This window comes from Sciurus vulgaris (assembly GCF_902686455.1).
Source record: "Sciurus vulgaris genome assembly, chromosome: 3".
NCBI classification, from domain to species: Eukaryota; Metazoa; Chordata; class Mammalia; order Rodentia; family Sciuridae; genus Sciurus; species Sciurus vulgaris.
This window is the reverse complement of record NC_136463.1, coordinates 121,986,441-122,008,479: the sequence shown is the minus strand read 5'-3', so window position 1 is coordinate 122,008,479 and position 22,039 is coordinate 121,986,441. Positions and strand designations below refer to the sequence as shown.

Here is a 22,039-nt window from a genome sequence, read left to right as displayed (position 1 = left end):
TATATGAGACGACTTTGTTGAGTTTAATAGTTTATGTGGGACAAGAAAAGATACTAAGTTTGGATATGCATTGTAGACCGGATAAAGTTCCTAATCGCTGAGAGTTTGTGGTCATTATTTTTATTCCCGAGCAAGGCTATAAGATTATAAAAGCTGACTTTTTGAAGATTGACTTAATAGTATTTAATATGAATTTAAAACATGGGAGATCACAATAGGGAAATGACTGGTTAGGACACTGTGGTGATAATCTAGTCAAGGTGATGATGGGGCTAGCGTGGTCACACTGAGATTTAGAGAAAGGATTCTATGGATGTGAAACACAGTGATAGAAAAAAAATCATACTTTAAATACTAAGATCTTAAAAACTGCTGCAAAAAAATCTATACAAATCTGTTACTATCACCAGCTTCTAAAACTCATTGTCAAAGAAACGTTACATTTGGCTAACTAATGATCACGGACCAGTCTACCGCTATTCTTTTCTTTCCTTGCCATTTTTCTTCTCACAAGGCTGAGTGGGTCCTCACTCACTCTCAGTGAATGGAGGGCTTCAGAACTGTGCTGATTCAGAGTTGCTAGATGAATGCATTTTTACAAGTATCTCATTTTCTATTGCTGTGGCCAAGAGTCTTAATTAGATCACGTGATGGTGGCTGAGGATGGGAAGGGAAACAAAGCAAAACCCTGCAACCAGAAACTCACCAGGTGGGCAGGGATGAGGAGAGGGAGAGGGGGCGGGGCAGGTCACCCCCTTCTGTGCCCTTATCCCCAAGAAAAGGGCTCCTTCCTATGGAGACATGAGACTGAGGAGAGTTTGGCAGGAATCTCTGGTCCTACCCATTAGCAAGCCAAAGTCTGAAACAAGGAGACCTTCTCTTTCTTTCCCCAACTTGCCTGGTTCACTTAGGGTGGCGCTCAGATCTTAACTAGGCCAGTGGCAACACTGACTGAGGTTGCAGTAGCCTCTCACAGTTTATCTGCAGGAAATGTAATTTGCTATTTGTACCAAACTGTGTCTCTTTACTGAGCCTCCTTTCTGTAAAAGGAAGGGGCAAAAGAGATAATCTCTAAGCTTTTCTCCAACTTAAAATTTCATGATTTCAGCAAGGTACAGAAAACAGTTTGCTAGGAAGTGGCATTTGAGGCGGACGCAATTTACCAAGCCATTGCTCCGTTTTCATTCAGTCTCTCAAGCCATTCTCCTTGTGGCAAACTTACACAGACATTTCACCACAGCGCCAAGTACCCTCCCACAACCCCAATTATAAATTTTTATTGGCAGTGGCAGAGGGTTGGATAAGTACAAATGCTTCTAAAACCACTGAAGCATCGTGAGATGTGTTGACAACTTAGCCTTCAGTGTACCAGTGTTTGTTATTCCCGATAAGGTCCACAGCTCTCCGCTTCTGAGTTCATAATTTGATAGTTAAATATTATATCTTATCTGCACCACCTTGCTTTGCCAAAAAAGCTGTTAGTGTCTTTTTAGAGAAGAATTTAATATTGCCAAGAAGTTTAAACATTACGTTTCATTATAGTAATTTGTGTGTGTGTATTTGTGTGTGTGTGTGTGTGTGTTGCTAGAAAAGATCTGGAAAAGCTATGAAAAATAAATCCAGCTGGTGAGCATATGGTGGTCAGTTCTGCAGGCAGCCTTTCCTGAACAGCAGTGGATGGCTGGGTCCCACTCAAAAGTCAGACCCTTAAGCCTCGCCTTCTCAATAGGAGTTTTGCTTAAAAAGATAACAAGCGGAATGGCTTATGGTAAGAGATAAAGAAGGCCCTTGGCTTGGTCCTCTCTGTGGTACTGTTCAGAACAAATTGGAAACATTAAAAAGTATTCTGAAAGTGAAGTTTCAAACTTTCTCTAGTAAATATTCAGTTGCAATTAAGCACTGTAGTTCAACACAGCTCTCAGTCTGAATGGTACTAGAGCTTACATAACAAACTCAATAGGGAGAATTCTGGAAAGGAGGCTCCTGTTTGGAAGTGCAAAAGAAAATCTTTTAGGAATATATTAGTCAGAATGAAAGCTGGTAAAATGTTTTATAGATCAATTCAACAGATGAGCTTGAAAGATGTTTCTTTAAATGTCTGGAGATACAGGGTTTTCGGGGCTTTTTTTTGGAAAATGATGTGAATCAAATCAATGGTGGTTCTTCTTTCAAGTCTTAGAGGAAACAGTTCTTCCCCATTTTGATTAACCACATGATATGGTTCTTTGTTTCCTACTGGTAAGAACTTGTCCTCTGTCATCTGAAACATCTTAATTAACCTTGTTCATATGTGTTGTTGCTATAGATGTAACTGTCTTTTGACTCCAAAACTGGCATTTCATTGACTTCCAGTATTAAAAAAATCAGCATGATAGAAAGAGTAATTACTGCTAACAATTCTAAACACTTTCCTCAGAACTATGAACTCTGGACTCTCAGTGTTATTTTGTGCTATTTTATCTTACTTTTGACTGAGAATTGGATTTTGTTCCTCTTCTTTCAGCGTTGCTAATCCCATCCAATTGACAGACATTCACAGTATCTATACATGAAAGAGAGATGGAGGCAATGACAAAACAATTCAGAATAACTGTTTCAGGCCTCCAGTCCACTTTGTGCAATAGGCTGTGACTACAGGTTGCCTGTTATGATAACAGCCAGGAGTATTACTGCTCCCACAGGCCTGTCTGCTTATGGTGACTGAAGTCCTGAGACCTGTCTAATCATATTGTCAGTTCATGTACACAACATTTATAAACAGACAAGGTTCAGTTTAAGTGGACCTCATGAAAGGGAAATTTGTTAGAAGAATGTGCTATATCTAGAGGAATCAGGTAGGTGTGTCATCTCTTCCATTTAGCATGATGACTAAGAGGGGAGTGGTTCTGACATGCTTGTGTAAGTCTGGTGTAATTTAGCATCTTTGCCTTTTTCTTCCTTCCTCTTTTTCTATCTTCAGTGGCCTGGGTCAGGATCCCAAGTACAGGTTTCAGAATGATCGTCCAATGCTTCATAGACTGCTTTGGCTTCACACTTTTTATTTTCTTGTTTCTATCACTTCACATGAGAAAAGTCCTGAGATCCCAAGTCATGCCGGTGCACCTCCATGACCAGCAATGCCCGCGATGTTATAAATCATGGATGTCATGGATTTTTATCCAACCCCAATATGTGTTCACTGCCACTTATAAATGTGATCAATAGCAGTAGAGACGAAATCCCATTTGTCTATTCTTGCTCTTGTTTCCTGTGCTTTTGAGAATCAAAAATTCATTGCTTATACCAGCAACTTGAAATGTATCTGCGTGTGTGTGTTTTTTTTTTTTCCCCCTAGTAGTTCAAGTTCAGGTCTTACATTTAGGTCTTTGGTTCATTTTGAAGTACCTTTTATTGAAGAGGCTGTCCTTTCTACGATGTATGTTTTCAGCACCTTTGTTGAGAATGTGTTGACTGTAGATGTGTGCATTTGTTTCTGGTTACTCTGTTCTGTTCCTTTGGTCTATGTTTCCGTTCTATGCTATTTTGGTTAATGTGACCCTGAAGTAGATCTTGAAATGAGATACTGTGATTCCCCTTCCCTTTTTTGTTCTATTGGTTCAAGATTACTTTTGCTATTTGGGTCCTTTGTGCTTCCATGTGAATTTTAGGATGACTGTTACTAATTTTGTGAAGAGTGTCACTGGTATTTTGATAGGGATTACAACTAGCTTTGGGTAGTATGGACATTTTAACAATATTAATTCTTCCTATCCATGAACATAGGAGTTCTTTCCATTTTGAGGGGTCTTCTTCAATTTCTTTCAGCAGAGTTTTGTAATTTTTGTTGTAGAGGTCTTTCATTTCCTTGGTTAGATTTATTTCTAGGTATTTTATTTGATTTTTTTGATAGCTATCTTAAATGGAATTGCTTTCATGATTTCTTTCAGCAAGATTGGAATAGGTATATAAAAAATTGCTACTCATTTTTTATGTTGGTTTCATATACTGAAACTTTACTAAATTCATTCCTCAGTTCTAATGGTCTTTTGGTAGAATCTTTAGGTTTTTCTCAATATAGGATCATATCATTTGCTAACAGGGAGACTTTAATTTTCTCTCTTCTTTTTTATGCCTTTTATTTCTTTCTCTTGCCTAATTTCTCTGTATAAAATTTCCAGTACTATATTGAATAAAAGCAGTGAAAGTGGATAACTTAATCTTGTTCCAAATCTTAGAGGAAACACTTTCAGCTTTCCTCCATTCAGTGTGATGTTCGTTATGGGTTTATTTACACATAGCCTTTCAGATGTTGAAGAACAATACTTTTATATCTATTTTGTTCAGGGTTTTTATCATAAAGAGATGCTTTATTTTTTTTTTTTTTTTTTTTTAAGAGATGCTTTATGATAAAACATTTTTCAAAACTTTTTTCTGTGTCTATTGAGATGGTCACATGATTTTTATCCTTCACTTTGTTGATATGATATATTATCTTTTGTGGTGTGTGTATGTTGAACCATCCTTGCATCCCTGGGATAAATATCACAACAAAGGAGACAATAAATGGAGTAAAGAGACAACCCACAGCATGGTAGAAGAGTTGCCAGTTATCTGACAAAGAATTAACAGCCAGAATAAGAAGCAGCTCAAAAACCTAACAATGGATAAATAATCTGACTAAAAATGGGTAAGTGATCTGAAGAGACACTTCTCAAAAGAAGAAATACATGGGCCAGGGCCAGGGCTGTAGCTCCAGTATAATTATCCATCAGAGATATGGAAATTAAAACTACTATGAGTTATCATCTCACTTCTGATGGGTTATTACTTAAAAAGGTGAAAATAAATAAGTAAACAAACAAACAAAAGTGCTGGCCAGGATATGAGAAAAAGGCAGTCTTATATACTTTGGGTGGGAATGTAAATTAGTATAGACATTATGGAAAACAGTACATAGTTTTCTTAAAAGATTAAAAATAGATCTAACATAATGATCCAGCTATTCCACTCCTGTAAATATATCCAAAGGAAATGAAATCAGCACAGCAAAGAGATATCTGCATGTCCATATTTATTGTGGCACTGCTCACAATAGCTGAGATATTGAATCAATCTAGGTGCCCATCAAGTAATAAATAATTAAGGAATATGTGGAGTACATATGGACTAGTATCGTTCAGCCATGAAAAATGAAATCCTATATTTGGAGCAAAATAGATGCAAATGGGGGTATTATATTAAGTGAATTAAGTAAAATACAGAAAACAATATTTTATGTTCTTGCTTATATGTGGGAGCTAAAAAACGTTGACTTGAATATAGAATAATTATTTCTAGAAGATGGGAAGTGGGGAGAAGAGATAGAGGGAGGCTGGATAATGGGGAACAAAACAACTGAAAGGAATAAGTTCTGGTGTTCCTCAGCACAGTGGAAAGACTATAGTTCACAGTAAATTATTATCTATATTATGAAGATCTAGAACACCAGAATTCAAAGCCTCCAAATATAAAGAAATGGTAAGGACAGGGTAATGCTAATTAACCTGATTTGATTAGTACATGCTTCATTCATGTGTTGAAATATCACATTGTAAACCACTAATGTGCACCATTGATACATACTAACTGTACAACCATAGAAATGAAAAGTTGAACCCTATTAGTGTACGATGAATCAAAATTCAGTCTGTGAAACTAAGATTTAAAAAAATACATGCTGATATAACATTTAGAAAAATTTAATAAGAAAAAACCTTTAAAATCTATGTATCATCAGCAAAAATAAAGGACAATCTTTGAACTTCTCATTCTTAACGCAGATAAATTCATTTCTCTCTAAAACCCAAAGACAGATTTATTGTACATTAGTTTGTTTTCTTTGTAACTGATTATTTCATAAATGATATATAAATAAAACTTATTTCCATGAAGAACTATTTTTTCATGTTGAAAGGGTTTTTAACCTGTAGAGTTCCTTACATTCTTACATGTAACAATGGTCTTAGATTCTTTTGTGGTAAATGATGTAGGGTGAACTCTCTGACAGCACTCATTCAGTATATTTTTATGTATTTTACACATCAATAGTGTTTACACATTTTACACATTTATATGTTTCATACTTGATTACTGAGGATTTAATAGTAGTCAATGTTTTAGGTGTGCTGGCAATAAAATAAAAACATGTAATGTGAAGCCCTCTTTTTGCAGAGCTTGTATTTTTAAAGAGGGAGAAGGTAACAACAATAACAACCCAAATAAAAACTGCTATGACAAACATTCCATAAGTAAGTATATAGTATCTTAGAAGAAAACTATAGCTGGGTTTTAGTTTTACTTTGCCCTCTCCTCTCCTGAGTGAGAGAGTGATGGTCTGTCTTTTCACATCAGCTTATCAGGGACAACTTCCCTACTGGTGTGATGTATGAGCAGAGATGTGAATGGAGATTTCAGGAAGGAGAAGGTTGAGAATCACTGAAAGAAGGTATCTTCTCATGATGGATTCCAGTTATATAGCACTAATCCAAGAGGGCAATCAGAAAATAAAATTAAATCAGCTAATTGGTTTAATGAACATGGACAAAACAAATGGTTTATAGTCTGAACTGTTCACTCTTTATTTTAGCTGGCATCATGGCACATGAATGTAAACTAAGCTATGGCTTTAGGTTCACTAGTTTTTAAAGGCAAGATAAAATTCTCTGACTGGAACTCCATAGTGAAAAACCTTCAGTGACCACCACCCATTCTTTTTCTAGAATTTTACCAGCAAGTGATAACCCAGGAAGCAGTTGGAAACAGCGAATGCTGTAGAACTCAGTCTCCCCACTTCTGCAGTGAGAGTTAGTAGCTGTCACACACCAGCAAGAATGTCAACAAACTACATGGTACTCACAGCAATCAGTCAACCAGCAGAGATGCACTAAGTGATTGGAAACTTAAAAATCATTCTGCTATTTTATGGAAAAAGGATCCTTGGGAGAGAGAGTCAAAATGGGAGGAACAAACATGTGAAGGAAATCAGGAATTCAAATTGCAGATGCCTGATAGGAACACAGAGAAAGCACTTGATTATTCCAGTTTGGGTTTAAAAAAAAAAAAATATCAAGGATGGAGACATATTTTGGCAGTTATGAAAGAATAGATGGCATCTAAATCTATGAACTGAGTATGGTAACTATGGAGAGAGAGTTGACAGAAGCATAAAGGGGACCATACCAAGCCCTGCAACACTTAACTTTTGCCCATGTGACAAAAGAAGTAGCCAACGAAGAAAACCAAGGCCAGTAACATTATACAGAAACCAGGAGAGTGTGATGTCAGGAAAAGGAAACCAAAAGACAGTCTTTCAAGGAGAAGAGAATGCCCAGCTATGTCAAATTATTGCTACAAAATGTAATAGTAATATAATAATAATAATGGCTAACCTATACTATACCATTATTATCTGCCAAACATTGTTTTGAGAGTTTAAATGGATTGTCTCATACAAATTTTACAAATGAGAAAACTGTGGGAGAGAGATTAATAACTTGTCCTTGTCATAGAATCCAACTATATTGATGCAGGAAGATGGAGAAAGCTGTTGACCTCAAACTGAGCTCTTGTGGTTGACCAGAGTGGAAGCTAGACTGGCTGAAGTGGTCTATGGAAAAATGGGAAATAAGATTAGGATCAAGTTAATGAAAGAAATTCATGTGGAGATGACTTTAAAGATAGGTAGGGTTTGAATGATAGAAAGGCCAAGGATAATATTTCAAAGATGGTCAAACCATTACTGAGCTCAATATATAGAATTTTATGAAATGTTAAGGTCAGTAATTTGTACAAAATGTGTACTTATGGGTGATGGCTCTGTCTGTCTAAATTGGAGGTCCAAAGCTCAGAAGCCTACAGAGACCAGACTCAATAGAAATGAGGAAAATGAGCCAATTTTAAACTCAGGAATGAGGAGATTGGGACATACTGGAGAAAAGCCAGAAGATAAAAAGTTTTATGTAAAATCTTCCCCATTTTCAAATGCTGGCATCTAATTCAGTTGTTTTGATGATACTGTTTAATTCATAAAGAACATGACTATGAGATATATCCTGTTCAAGGACACTAGTTTATGACTTCTAATATGTATAGTATCAATTTAGCTAATGAAAAGAGTTGATTTTTTTTAGGAAAAACAAATTTATAGTAAAACAAATGATTTAAAGACTTTTTTGACATAGTTTATCAGAATTTTACACAGCAACTGATAGTTTAAAAATATGTCACTGGAAAAATATTTACATATATATACACATGTATATACATACATATATATAGATATATCAAGACTTTCTATGAACATAAAAAATAAAAACACAGATAATCTAACATCATTAGTATTTAACATAGAACTGCACCCAAATGCATGGGGTGGCTCTGAGGACTACCAAAATGTTTATAATTGTGATACCTCTTACCCTGTCTCCACTCTGAGACAACTGTTGAGGTGATAGCCTTAGGCAGCATTCACAGAAATAGGAGGATATGAGGTCATCTTTTTCTAAGGGAAAAAGAATCTTTTATAGTCAGGTAAATATTTTATCATGACTTGGCACATCTCACAGCATACTGCTTAGATCAAAAGAATATATCTGCAGAGATGTTATTTGGAACATAATTTTATACAAAACTACTGCCTGTTGCAGTGCTGACAAATAATATTCTAATTTATCATTTAATCTTAAAGTGAGACTTTTCTGGTCTCTTAGGTAACCTCAAACCTCTTTTATCCACTTATACATGACATACCATTTCTGCTGGTAGGGTCTTTGGGGTTTAACATCAAGGGAGTGTGGAACTGAGGTGGTAACCACAAGCAGGGGCCATGCAATGATTTGGATGTCAACTAAATTATTTCTTTTGATCAACAATGGTAGCAGAATACATTTTTGTCTTGGTCTGTAGAGTGATATATAATTTTCACACAGATAGACTCTATGTGAAAAATTATGTATCTTAAAAAAAAATCCCAAAAAGGCAGTTTGGGGCTTTTAGTGTGTTGGTGTTGGAAAGTTATTGTATTTTCATATACATATGTTAGAGGGAAGTCAATTCCCCGTAATATGGTACATATTTCCCTCTGTTTATCTGTCTGTTAAATCCATAGTGATCACTTAATAAGTAGTTCCTGGATTAAATTATGGTCATAACAGTACATAAAATGTGGAAATTCATTTTTCTCATAAAAAATGAATGAACAATGTGAAGAAATTACCCAAATGAGTAGACTTTTCTTAATGTGTTTGTTTTGACTAAATAATCTTTGCAGTTTTGTTATGTGATTTTTAAAATTGAATAGTTTTAATATGCTTCGCTGTTCAAATTAAGAACACAAACTCATTATTAAAAATGTAGATTAGTTCTTTACTCACAGGTAAATCAGATATTGGATATCTAGTATGGGACATGATAATAGTCAAAATTGCAATGTGATATTGCTTAGGTCTGTGTATAAACACAATGATCCATTATGGTTTATAATAACAGTAACTTTCCATATCTCAATGGTCCATCATGGTTTATAATATGTAACTTTCTATCTTTCTCTCTCCTGGAGATGGTATATGTCCCAGCAGGGAAGAATCCATATAGACATCTATGAACACTTCTCATCTCTAAGCATTTTTAATCACAAGTAAAACTTATGTCTTAAAGTTTAACCAGGTGAAAATTTTAAGTAGGCATACCTTCTAGATCTTACTATAGGCAGGCCTATGGAAGTAATGTTAGAACAGATTTATGAGGCCAGGAAATCGGGGGACAGCAAAATAACTTGCCCAAATTTGCACAGCTATTCAATGGGAGGGTTGCAACTAAAATCCTACATTTTTCAACTGTTTATTTTTATTGTGTTAATGACTCTTTTAAAATTAAAAGAATGATATTTAAGAAAGACCTGACAACTATAAATAATATTTTAATTAATTTTTTCTTATTAACTTTAGATATTTGCTCACCCATTTTCTTGAATGGAGGGATAAAAGATACAACAAAATCATAGAGCTTAGTGGATCCAGTGTTAATTTCAAAATCATTGATCAAAAGTCAAAAGTTTAGGTTCCTGCATCATCTATTGAATGATGGCTATATTATTTTAAACTGAGTGCTGACAGCCATATCATTACTGTGGGCCCATCAAGAATTTGTTCCCTCTTTTCTTTCTCTCTTTCTGACTTATGAGGTTTCAAACAAAAATCTTATTGTATGGTACAGTGAAACATGAAACAAGACAGCTCGCTGACTATGAAAAGCCAAGGAGCATGGCAGCTTGCTTTAAACAACGTAATTCAAATTTGCTTTAAATTCATAAAATGTCATTTCATTAAACTGCACTTTTATTTATACAATATGACAGCCATGCCATAGCTATTTTATTTAGCAATGAAAATATATAAAAATTTCTTTATCTTAGAATAGCACAGATGTATTTTAGTTTTGTTGAAATACTCATGAAATTATGGCTCTCCAAGCTTAATTTGAGAATTGATTAGATAAAATCCAGTTAGTCTATCCATGTACCCACTTTGATAACACATCTACAGGTCTGGAATTTACAGATATGACACTTATTGCTCTTATCTGAAGCCAAAGAAGTATTATTGAGTGTCCTTTGCACAATAACTGCTTGTCACAGGTTAATAAAGGAAACGGCTTGCCTGATTCTGACTTCCTGCCTTGTTCACCCTTGCCGCTATTATTGATTTATTCCAAGTTACTTCCATTTTTTACCTGGTACCTGTGGGTCAGGGATTTCAGAAAAGAGAAGTATAGAATACATATGTATTGTATATAAGCATGCAAATCAGTAATGGATCAAAAGTGGAGGTGTTCCGCTGTTCTGGGCATCAGTATGGTGGTGATGTCTCTGGGGCAGATGGGACACAGGTGATAGAAGAGTGCCTGTAATGTTTTAGACTCCTGAAGAGTAGCAAACTACAATATCCTGGGCAGTAATGAATCAGAGTGGTTGGGAATGGCCCTGGGGCATATTGCAGAATATCTACCTTGTCACAGAGCATCTCTTCAGTCTGGTGAAGAGGGTCCTCCCTAGTTCCTAGGTGGGACTGGGCTAAGCCTCTGTATTTCACTGATCTCTGGAGCTGCTCTGTCATGCTCAGAGCAGGCAGGAGAAGGACCAGTAATGGAAAGTTAATATTGCTTGGAGAGTCTTAATCTCCTCAGCTGCTGACAAAGTTGCTTTTAGCCTGCCCATTACTTCCTAGTTCAGTTCAATTTCTTTTTTAATCTCTTCAGGAAAGGAGAGGTAGGTAAGAGCGGGGGCGGGGGGGGGGGGGAGGCTTGAGAAAACTTGTAGCTATCCTACTCTAAAAAATTGCTGTGCAACTCAGGCAGCCAAGAAAAATATACCACAAAAGAAATTTTAAGAATGGCATTATCACAGTGAAAGAGACCATTTAAACAATCCTGTATTTTTAAAGAGATAAACTGAAGAAGCCAAGGGACAAGTACCTAGATATTTTTTTCTATTCAAATAAATGGCAAGTGTGTAGCAAACACATTCTCTTCACCAGCACAGTTGTGTTTTGGTGAACCCATGTTTTCTTTACAGTTGAATCTCTAGCTGTCATTCTGCGTGACAGCATTGATTTCAGAGTGTGTGCTCTGTCATACCCAAGGGGAGATTCCAAGATATATTAGTGTTCAGGGAAACAATAATAAGTTTGGTTAAGGAGCTAGTCGTAATGAACTTAAATTTTTTGGTTGTGACTTTATTTAAGCACTGAAAAATAAAGTTACAGCAAGATGGAAAAAAATTCAAGCGAGATTTAACAAAATAAAATGAAAAGTAACATTTCCTTTCTTTTGTCCCCTAACTACAATTATTCTTCTGAAAAATAAACCAGAATTGAGGGTTTCCCGTTTTTTCTTCCTGAATAAGAAAGAATAGAAGAAGGAAGAAAGGAAGGAAGGAAAAAAAGAAGGAAAGAAGGAAGAAAGAAAGAAAAATGTGCACAATGAGATTATTGTATATTCCTTATCATTTTGCTTCGTTTTCTCTCTAGTATTTCTGAACCTCTTTGTCTATCAATTCATTTAGATCATTTAAAAAATGTTTTTATCATGAAATTTTCAAATCTACAGAAAATTTCGTACCATAAGCACCCATATACCTCCATTTATATTAAAATTATCAAAAATGTTGCCCTAGTTCCTTATTCTATGCTTCAATCATTTGCGCTCTCTCTTTTACTGAATCATTTTGAAGTAAACTGCACATATCATGGCATTTTGTTCCTAAACACTTTAGTACTTATTACTCAAAACCAAGAACATTATCTTATATAGCCATTTTTGCATGCCTAACCAATTAACAATAATTAGCAAATATAATCTAATCCCTAGTAACTATTAAAGTATATCTAAATATTTCCCAGTTTTCATTAATTGATTTTTGATGGAACTTGTATTTAATTAAGGGGCACATCTTGAATTTGGATTTCAAGTCTTTAAGTCTTATAATCTAGAAAAATGCTTCCCTTTACCTTCTTAAAAAAAGACATTGACTTTATCAACTAATCAAACTTGTTTGCCTATTTCCTCAGGTTGTTACTTAACTTGATCCTTTACTCCCCCATATTCTGCATAATTAACAAATATACCTACATTGTGGTAGGTGTACTTTATGCATCTAATCTCATTTAATCCTTACAACCAGCCACAGATGTTACTGATGCTAGCACATTAGTTTTACTGATGAGAAATGAAAGACAGGTTAACTTAATTCTCTGAGGTCATATACTATTGTTTTCTTCCCCTTCTTTTTATGTGTCTCACATATAATTTTGCATTCCACAATAAGATTAAGAGCTAGGACATATTTAATTTTTAAATATGAAGAAAAAGAGAGACCCAGAGAGATCAGTTGTGTGATATGCCTAGTTATGTAATTATTTAGTACATCATTTCCAGCTGTGAACTCTACATAATGAGCTGGTGTCACTGGGGAAGGTCAACTGGCTTCTCACTGGTGCACATCATTTGCAAAATTGTCAATGTACAGAGCAGCATTTACAAAGTGTGGTAGTGAAGCCAATTTTAAGTCCATGCAATTTTTATTTTCACAGTTACTTATTTTTAGACATCTTAGTGAAATGATACAACTGGTATAATAACCCCAGGTACTATTACTTAGTTTGAGGTTCAGTTAAAAACAAAGATGAATTAACTTAGAGTCAATTGAAAGAAAAACATTAAGAAAATAATGATAGGGTATATAGTTTGGGGGAAAATCATGATAATGATTTGATAATGGAAGGGAATGATTCTCTAGAGGAGCTTTGTCTTTTAGGGTGAGCTCATGTTAACATAATTCCTGCATGAAACGAGCTAGAGTTTAAATTTACTAATTCATGATGAGAAATAAGAGCAGTTGTGTGTGTTGGCACTTTCATCCGTGTGATGAGTAAATTATCTGCCTGTAGAGAGACCTTGAAATTAAAACAAGGAAAGTTATTTAAACGATTCTAAGGTTTAATAACCTCAGACCAAGTATGTGTAGTTCATTCATCACCAGAATAGTACTTGCCTTGCCAATCAGTGGGACCTTCACACCAGAGCTTCACTGTCTAAACTTTCCTATTGCTCAGACTTTGCAAGATGACTGATTCTCTCTTCTCCTTGATTAGTTATGTTCATATTCAGTATGGCTATTGGAAGTTCATGTCTGAGGAGATATTTTGCCTCTTTAGAGAATTATTACCTGTCTCTGCTCCAACCCCTCATCTTTTGGATGTATAACTCTGAGGGATTATTTTTACTTCTCTTATGTCTAATTCACAATGTGATCTAAATACTAACACTTGTTACTAGTGACTTTGGCTCTTTGTCTCCTTACCTTATGAATTTTCTCCTTTGCTACTTAGCAATATGCAAGTCATAGACTCAGAACAAATAAAATCTTGCATATTAAGGGACTGGAAACCTATAACATACCTGATATGACCATCTCATGCTTTTGAACATATTTATAATAGTAAAATATAGGCCCTTCTATAGTTATTGAAGATTGAAGCATGGCAACTTGCCACAAAAGTCTCACAGTTTAAATAATTTATCCTCGGCTATTCCTCTGTCCTCCAGTGATTTAGTACATTTCACTAGTTTAGTGATACTAAAGATAGAAGAGGATGTGGGGTGAAAACTTATAATTATTTATATTCATTGAGTGGATCTAAAAATAAGAATTGTTAAATCCACTAACCAGTTTGACTTTTATTTTTACTATTTTAGATAAATCCTGCTGGTGACTATGAATCATGAAACCTGGAGGCCAGGTATGACCATCTTCAAAGTTTAGCTTCAAAGGTTGGCCACATATCCATTTATGGCTAAAGTAGAGGTTAGAGATACAATGGGAGTTTTTGATTGAGTGGTATTACAAGCCAAGTTTCCTAATCATGGGAATACTTATAGAAGCAGCTATCACAACTCTGCCTCCCAAAACTAAAGTGGAATCAATATGTATATTGCTATACAAAGGGAAGCCTCCACTTTCCAATTCACAGCAGATTATAAAAATTATACAAGGTCAAAAACACAATGCAAAACTGTTAGGAGAATGAAAAAACAAGCTACAAAGTAGAAGAAAATATTTACAAAACACATGTATGATAAAGGATTGCTTGTCACAAAATGCAAAGAACTCTCAAGTCTCAGTCATTCTCATTTTTTAAAAAAAGGATAAAAGAAATTTCCAAAAAACAAACTTCACCAAAAATAGATGCAGATAGAACATAAGGATGCGAAAAGTTCTTCAAAATTATTAGTGATTAGATGCATGCAAACTCATAGCACATTGACATACTACTGCATACCTATTAGGATATATATATATATATATATATATATATATATATATATATATATAAACACTTGATGATGTAAAATGCTGATCTGGATGGAAAACAACTAGAACTTTCATGCATTGCTGGTGGGAATAAAAAATGGTACAGCTTCATCAGAAACTGGTTTCCTAGTTTATTTTAAAAGTTAAGCGTGTCCTTATCATATGACCCAGACATTCCATTCTCAGGCATTTATCCAAGCGAAATGAAGACATAAACCCTCACAAAACCTTACAGAAATGCTCATTTCAAAACTGCCAAAGACTAAAACCAATTTAAATATCATTAAAGGTAAAGAGAAAGACAAGTTGTGTTACATTTGTGCAATGATACATAGTTCAGTGATAAAAAGGAACAAACTTTGGATATATGAAGCAACATGGGTAATTCTCAAGTACCTTTTACCAGGACAAAGAAGCCAGATTCAAAAGGCTACACACTATGAATCAATATGTCATTCTGGAAAGGACAAGAACCTAGGGACCAATTTCAATGACTGGTTGACTGGAGGAGATGGTGTAGGGTATTGGATAGGAGTAACTATAAAGGAGCATAAGGGAACTTTTCAGATTCATAGAAAATATTTTCTATTTTGATTGTGGTGAAGATTACTCAACCAAATAGGTTTCTTAAAGTACACAGAATGATATGTTAAAAACAATCAAACATTATCAAATATAAATTCTACCTAAAAAAAATTACTTTCACACACACACACACACACACAAATACACCCACCACATCATAAATGGGATGCGTTTATTTTATTGAGACCTAAGCCCTACTGACCTCAAACCACCATTAGACTAACAGTATCTACACCACCTACATGATGCTGGGCTCTGGAAATAAAATAATGAGGAAAAACAACATGGTCCACACTTTCCTAGAGTACTCATCTCGAGGAGACATTAGTTCAATCATGGCATAAGTATGAAATCACATACTGTAGTAGTTGTTTTATGTTTTGAAGAAAACTATATGAAGTAGGCTGTTCTTGATTAAATAAGTCTGGGAGGCCTTGTACATGGTATCTATCATTTCTGCCCCCTCCCCCGGCTCATTAGCATGTTAACATATGCTAATAAAGTGATAATTACATATTCATTATCACGTTAACATATTAAGGACCCCCCAGAGTCTCCACAGTGGCTATATGATACATTTTACTGAATGTTTACTAATTGTAGTTGACTGAACTAATTTGCTTGTTAGTATCTCACAGAATACTACATGTGAAGAGACACACAAATAAAATAACCATTTTTCAATTATTTTAACTTTCTTCGCTAGTTTAATGTTACTTAGAAAATTAGAAGGCAAGCCAGAACCACTGAGAGGGGAAAAGAAATATAGCTTTATCTGTTACTTCCAGTTTTCTGTCTCAGAATAAGCCAATGAATTGGGAAGTGAAAGAAACTATGTTATCTCTCCAGATGTATTTCTAATAAAATCTTCCTGTTTAGCAACATTTTAAGCCTCAAAATACATTATCCAGACACGAACATTATTGACGTGGAACCACAAATAAATCTTGAGTTTTACTTTTATGCTTGTTTTGGAATGTTGCAGGATGATGCAAATGAGTATAGTTGAAGGTACCTTCCTACACACACTTACTAGGAGGCCTCAGAGAAGAGTCATGCAAGGTTGGTTTAGCATTAGGGCTATTATTATAAGCCTATACCTTATAAATTTACTATTTAACTAAAATATTTTAAATATCTTTATATGCTTAGGATGAACTGTTGCTTTAACAAAAAAATTAAAAATAGCATTTACTGAAATATTTTTTATTCTGCTCATGACTAACTTTATGTTTCTCTTCAGATCTTCTCGTTTTCTTTTTCCTAACCCCTTTATTGTAGTTTCACTTGAGCTGAAAATTGTTCCCTTCAAAGTGAAATTGTTTTGGAGTTTTCAGCAAATACTGCTATGGTTTAGATTTTGAAATTCCTGATGTGAAAAAAAAATACATATATGTATATAAAGAAGCATAGATGTTGATTTTTCTGTCATCCAGGTGGTTTCTAATTTATATGACCTGGTTTCAAGAAGAAAAAAAAATCACAAATATCTATATACATACTGATTTCTGCAGGTTCATCTCAATTTGCCATACCCAGAGATAATTCTGAAGTCAATGGACAATCATCACATTAACTAAATGGAAGAAGGAAATAAAAGTCAGTTTCTAAAGATTAAAAAGAAGAAAATTAATTACAAGCAAATTGCAGAGTTTGGAATAAATCATGCCATAGGGCTAATTACAACACAAATCTAAAGTCCTCCTTTGACATGGAAAATAGTTGGGTATTAGTGAATTTTTCCATCTGAATGTGAAAATACAAATCATTGTGTGGGTGGCTTCGATTTAGTGTTTAATATCCATTTTCTTCCTCTGATATTTAGCCTTTTTATATTTTTATTTTACTGATCAAAAAATCATGTTATATAAGCACAGATATTTTGCACTGCTCCATTAAATAACTATGTTTAGTGAAGACAATTGATTTAGCCTATTATATAATATTTTAAAGCACTCAAAATAAAGGAATAAAAAGCTGTTATAAATGGATTGAACTAGTGAAGGTCAGAAGGAGTATGGCCAGGTTAGTACTGCCTGAAAGGTTAGTCATCCATTTTTATTTCTATGGCATTTTGTGGCCTTTGGAGTTGTAGACTGGTCTACACTTAAAAAAAAAATAAAATAAAAAGTACATGACTTGGATATTAAATTATTGAAAGAAAAAGATGGAAGGGTTCATACTTTTCTATTTTTCTTGCATTTGTGTCTGCAGAGTTCCAGAATTTTTCTGAAGCTCAAGGTACCTCCATGACAAGTTATTTGTAGAAAATATAATAAAATCTATATTCCTCATGATGCATGCCTGAGATTTATTCTCCAATTAGGCCTAGCCCTCTGTTCTTTATGGAATGAAATTTGGCTCAAGAGAATAGTAAATACTTTAAACTGATAGAAAATCACTAGCTGCTTGATCAGTTGGGATTGACCAATCCTTAGACAGCTATTCAGTAATTTTTAAAAAATAAAATAGGTAATTATAGGCTATTTCCTAGTAATAAATACTAGATGTTTCTCATAAACATTCTTCATATGGCTTAATGCAAATAAGACCGAAAAGCAAAGAGGACTTTGCAAAAAGAGCAAATAAACTAAAAGAGAAAAATACCTCTCAACAAACTCTTCAATATGGCAAAATGAAGAGGTAAATTTACCAACTTAAAGCCACGCTTGAAAAGAGATTGGGAGGTAGAATCACAAAGTAGGTGTAAATTTACTTTTGGGGATAGACAGACCTGTAGTCAAATTTTAGCTCTTGTTTACTAATTATTTGACCTTGGGCAAGGTATTTAAACTCAGTTTTCTCAGAAATAAAATGATTATGTCTATGTCATAAGGTTGTTTTGAATACTAGATAAAGTAATATGTAAAATGCTTTGCACAGAGCTGTAAAATGCTTTTGCAATCCTCAAAATAAGCCGATTGTTGTCTTGATTTTTATTGCAATTGCTATTACTGTGACTGTTGAGTTGCAGGTTCCTTTCTAGTGCTATACTGTGCTGTTCTGTTTCCTGGAATAATTGTAAAGAACATGAAAGAAACTTGATGTTCTTATTTTTGAGGGATTTCAATATAAATGAAAGGGGAAAGGTGATCATCAGGGCTCAAAGGTTAGAATTTAATTACTGTCTTTCTGGAAAGTCTGGGAGAAGGAACTTGGTGGTGAGTGCACATTTAGCTCCAATTTACTGGCTTCTAACTTCATCCCCATTATTCTATCCATTTTATCACTTTCCTTTGAGGCCTCACCTTCTGGCCATTGTAGGTTCTGATTTTGTTTGGACAAATTTCTTTGGAATATCCTAATCTGCTGAATCTTGACCTGCTTAAGTGTATACATCCTTCAAAACTGAGCTTGATTGATTCCTCTCCTTGAATACTTGAATACCCATGAAAAGGATTTTGACTTTGACTTTTGACTTTGTTGTGTTCTGGTAGCAGTTAATAATTAAAACTATGATTAAAACACTGCTGTGCATTATAGTTACTTGTTTGCAAGTCTTAGCGTCCCTAAAGTTTTATAAGTTAGTGCATTACATCCTTTATGTCCAGTGAAAACGTCCTGCCACGCAATATTCACAATTGGCATTCAATAATTTGTTTAATTAATCAGATAGAAGTTTGTGTTTGTGCAGCAAACAGATTCTTTTTTTTTTCAGTAGAAGGAATGGTAACCATATTTAAAATATATTTTGGGAAATCAAAAGATATTACAACCTTTTTCATCTTGAGTCCATGATTATGGTTTGTACTCTATCAACATTTTTTGTAATTAATGTGTGATGGATTTTCTTATTTTTTTTAATCAAGTGAATATTGATTTCTCTATGTTCTATCAATGGGTACATGGTTTAGCATGTCACGGGCATGCCTTTGCTTACCATATGCTTTTGTATAATGCTGAATGCTGTTAGGGTTTAGATGTGGTGTCCCCCAAAAGCTCATGTGTGAGACAAAGCAAGAAGGTTTGGAGGAGGAATGATTGGGTCACAGCCTTAAACTAATCAGTGAATTAATCCCTGATGGGATTAACTGGGTGGTAACTGGAGGCAGGTGGGATGTGTTTGGAGGAAGTGGTTCCTTGGCAGTGTGGCTATGGGGTATAAATTTTGTATCTGGAGAGTGGAGTCTGTCTCTCTGTTTTCTGATCATCATATGAGCTGTTTCCCTCCACTACACTCTTCTGCCATGATGTTCTGCCTCACCTTGAGCACGGAGGAATGGAGCCTACTTTCTGTGGATTGAGACCTCTAAAATCATGAGCCCCTGAATAAACATTTCCTCTCCTAAACTACTCTGGTCAAATCTTTTAGTCACAACAGTGAAAATGCTGACTAAAACAAATGCTAAACTTAGCAAGAAAAAAATTCCTCAAATTCACTGAATCAAAGATAATCTCAACTCTAAGATTAATCTCCTTTTCGGAGATACTAAAATGTTCAAATATGTGCATCTCACAATTGATAAAGTATGAAATAGTAAAATCCTACATGGAGGTCTCTCTTAGGATGCTTTAGGCTGTGAGTCGGAGAGGACTCATATCGAAATGACTTAAATATGGAAAATAATAAAATGCAGGAAAAAAAAATTTCCTCTGTAGGTTTGGTTAATTGAAAGACTCAGAAGTAACATCATATATCAGGTTTTAAATATATTTCCTGAGGGCATTAAATGCTGTGTCCTCATGCTTGAGCCATGATAGGTGTAAATGGCTTACACATCTTCTGGAAACACTGCCACAGACAACCTCACAATCAGAAATGTGTCTCCTTTCATATACCTTTTTATCAGTGGACACTCTTCTTCACAAGTTACCTCAGTGGACTTCTCCTCATGGTTCTTTGACCAGTAATGGTTCCTATGTTTTTCCTAAGTCAGTTGGTGGTAGAAAGGATGCAGTTATCATCATTGGCTAAAGTGGCTCAAGTTCTAAATCTCCTGGTCTAGGGAGGAGTTGTCTTTCCCAAGGATGTGAACATGTGGAGGAGACCACCTACATACTGCTGACCCACGGCTAACAGGAAGGGAGTAGTGATCTGAGCAGGTAACCAGCAAGTCTGGTCTATGTTTATTCATATCTCTGCTTACGGATATATTTCTAAAGCTATTTTTTGCCAAAGTAATGTGTTTTGCCTTCACTATTTAATCTCTGTTAACTAAAATCTCTTCGATATTGTTTTAGTGGCAAAAAGACTCATCAATGACTACTTTCCTTTAAGAAATCTCTCTGATCAAGTAATAAAGCCTTAAAGAAATTGATAAAAAAAAAAGTGTAAATGATAGGCACTTAATAGATACCACAACTGCAGCCAGCAAGAACTGTTTTGCTTAATATACCAAACCCCCCATTAAGGAAAAGAAAGTATCTTCGGCTTGATGGTGGAGAGGGAAATAACTTTTTTTTTTTTTTAAGATTCTCTAGATGATGATAAGGCAAAAAAATCTTGCTTTTATAGACTGAATAGTAGCAGTATTACAACTTAATGAAAAAGACATTTCCTGACAGAGAAGGATTTGATAGCCATTGAAAGGTAACTAAACACCTGTCAAAAGAATAAATGAATTAAGACTACACTAACAATATCAATCACAGTGCACTGAAAATGGTCAATATCAATACCATTCTTTGAGGACTCTTTAAAAATCATATTTATATATTTAGCTACATAGTTAGATTATAAGATGTCCCTCTCATTTTCTCATAATACTTATATTTAGAGAACTTTGTTAGAAGAATGGATTCTGGGCACCTGAAATTAAAAATCTGACATGGGCAAAAGGACCTAAAGAAATCTCACTCTGGGTATCTCCAATCCTAGATTCTTAATTTGTCTGTTAATATCTATCTCCACCATAATCCCAGACTCCACACTGCATCTCCACACTGACCACTGAGATATTTCTTACTAGGATTTCCACTCTTGTAGATACTGTAGGCAGGGTAATCTTTTAAATATGTGTAGGTGATTCTCATTATTTGCAGTAGTTATGTTTTAAAAAATCAGTATAAAGTAAAAACAAAAGTTAGTGAATACTAGCCCTTAGAGGAAATGCAGTGTTACCTTCCTGTGAGCTTTGGTCCTCATGTTTTTTCATCAACCAATCGATAGATAACCTTACCTCTTTTTTTTTTTTCTCTTTAAAGCACCATATTTAATATGTATTATTAGTCCATTAATATTGAACTCATGGCTAATAGCACTATAAATTCATGCCTGAACAAAGCTTATCGACACGTTTTCTCTGTAAGGCACATCACAGCTTTCCTATGCTCAGAAACCCTCGACAGCCCTTCCACACTACACTCGGGGGTTATTTTAAAAAGCTAACTTACCAATAAAAAGCACAAACATTTGAAAAATGTGTTCCTACATAAACCACAAAAGAAGCAAAATGAGAGCTGAAATAAGAGGACATAGTGTCACCTTGTTCTGCCACAGGGAATGAGAACATCAAGTGACTCAAGTTTTTTGCTGCTCTGTAACCATGAAAGTGCCACAAGTATTAGTTTGAGGGTTACAGGCAAATTTTAGCAAGTAAGTAAATTTGCCAACATGAAATCTGCAAACAA

General features: G+C 34.8%; 1 protein-coding gene across 22 annotated transcripts in view; it reads right to left on the bottom strand.

Moving 5' to 3' along the window:
- B3GALT1 (beta-1,3-galactosyltransferase 1) overlaps window positions 1-22,039 on the bottom strand; it is a 644,122-nt gene that overhangs the window by 287,576 nt on the left and 334,507 nt on the right. Inside the window, exon 3 of one of the 22 annotated variants that reach the window (XM_079131879.1) lies at window positions 2,466-2,542. The exons of the other annotated variants lie outside the window; for them this stretch is intronic. The gene's annotated coding sequence lies outside the window, so the exon portion shown is untranslated. The remainder of the gene's footprint in view (window positions 1-2,465; window positions 2,543-22,039) is intronic. 22 annotated transcript variants of the gene reach the window in all.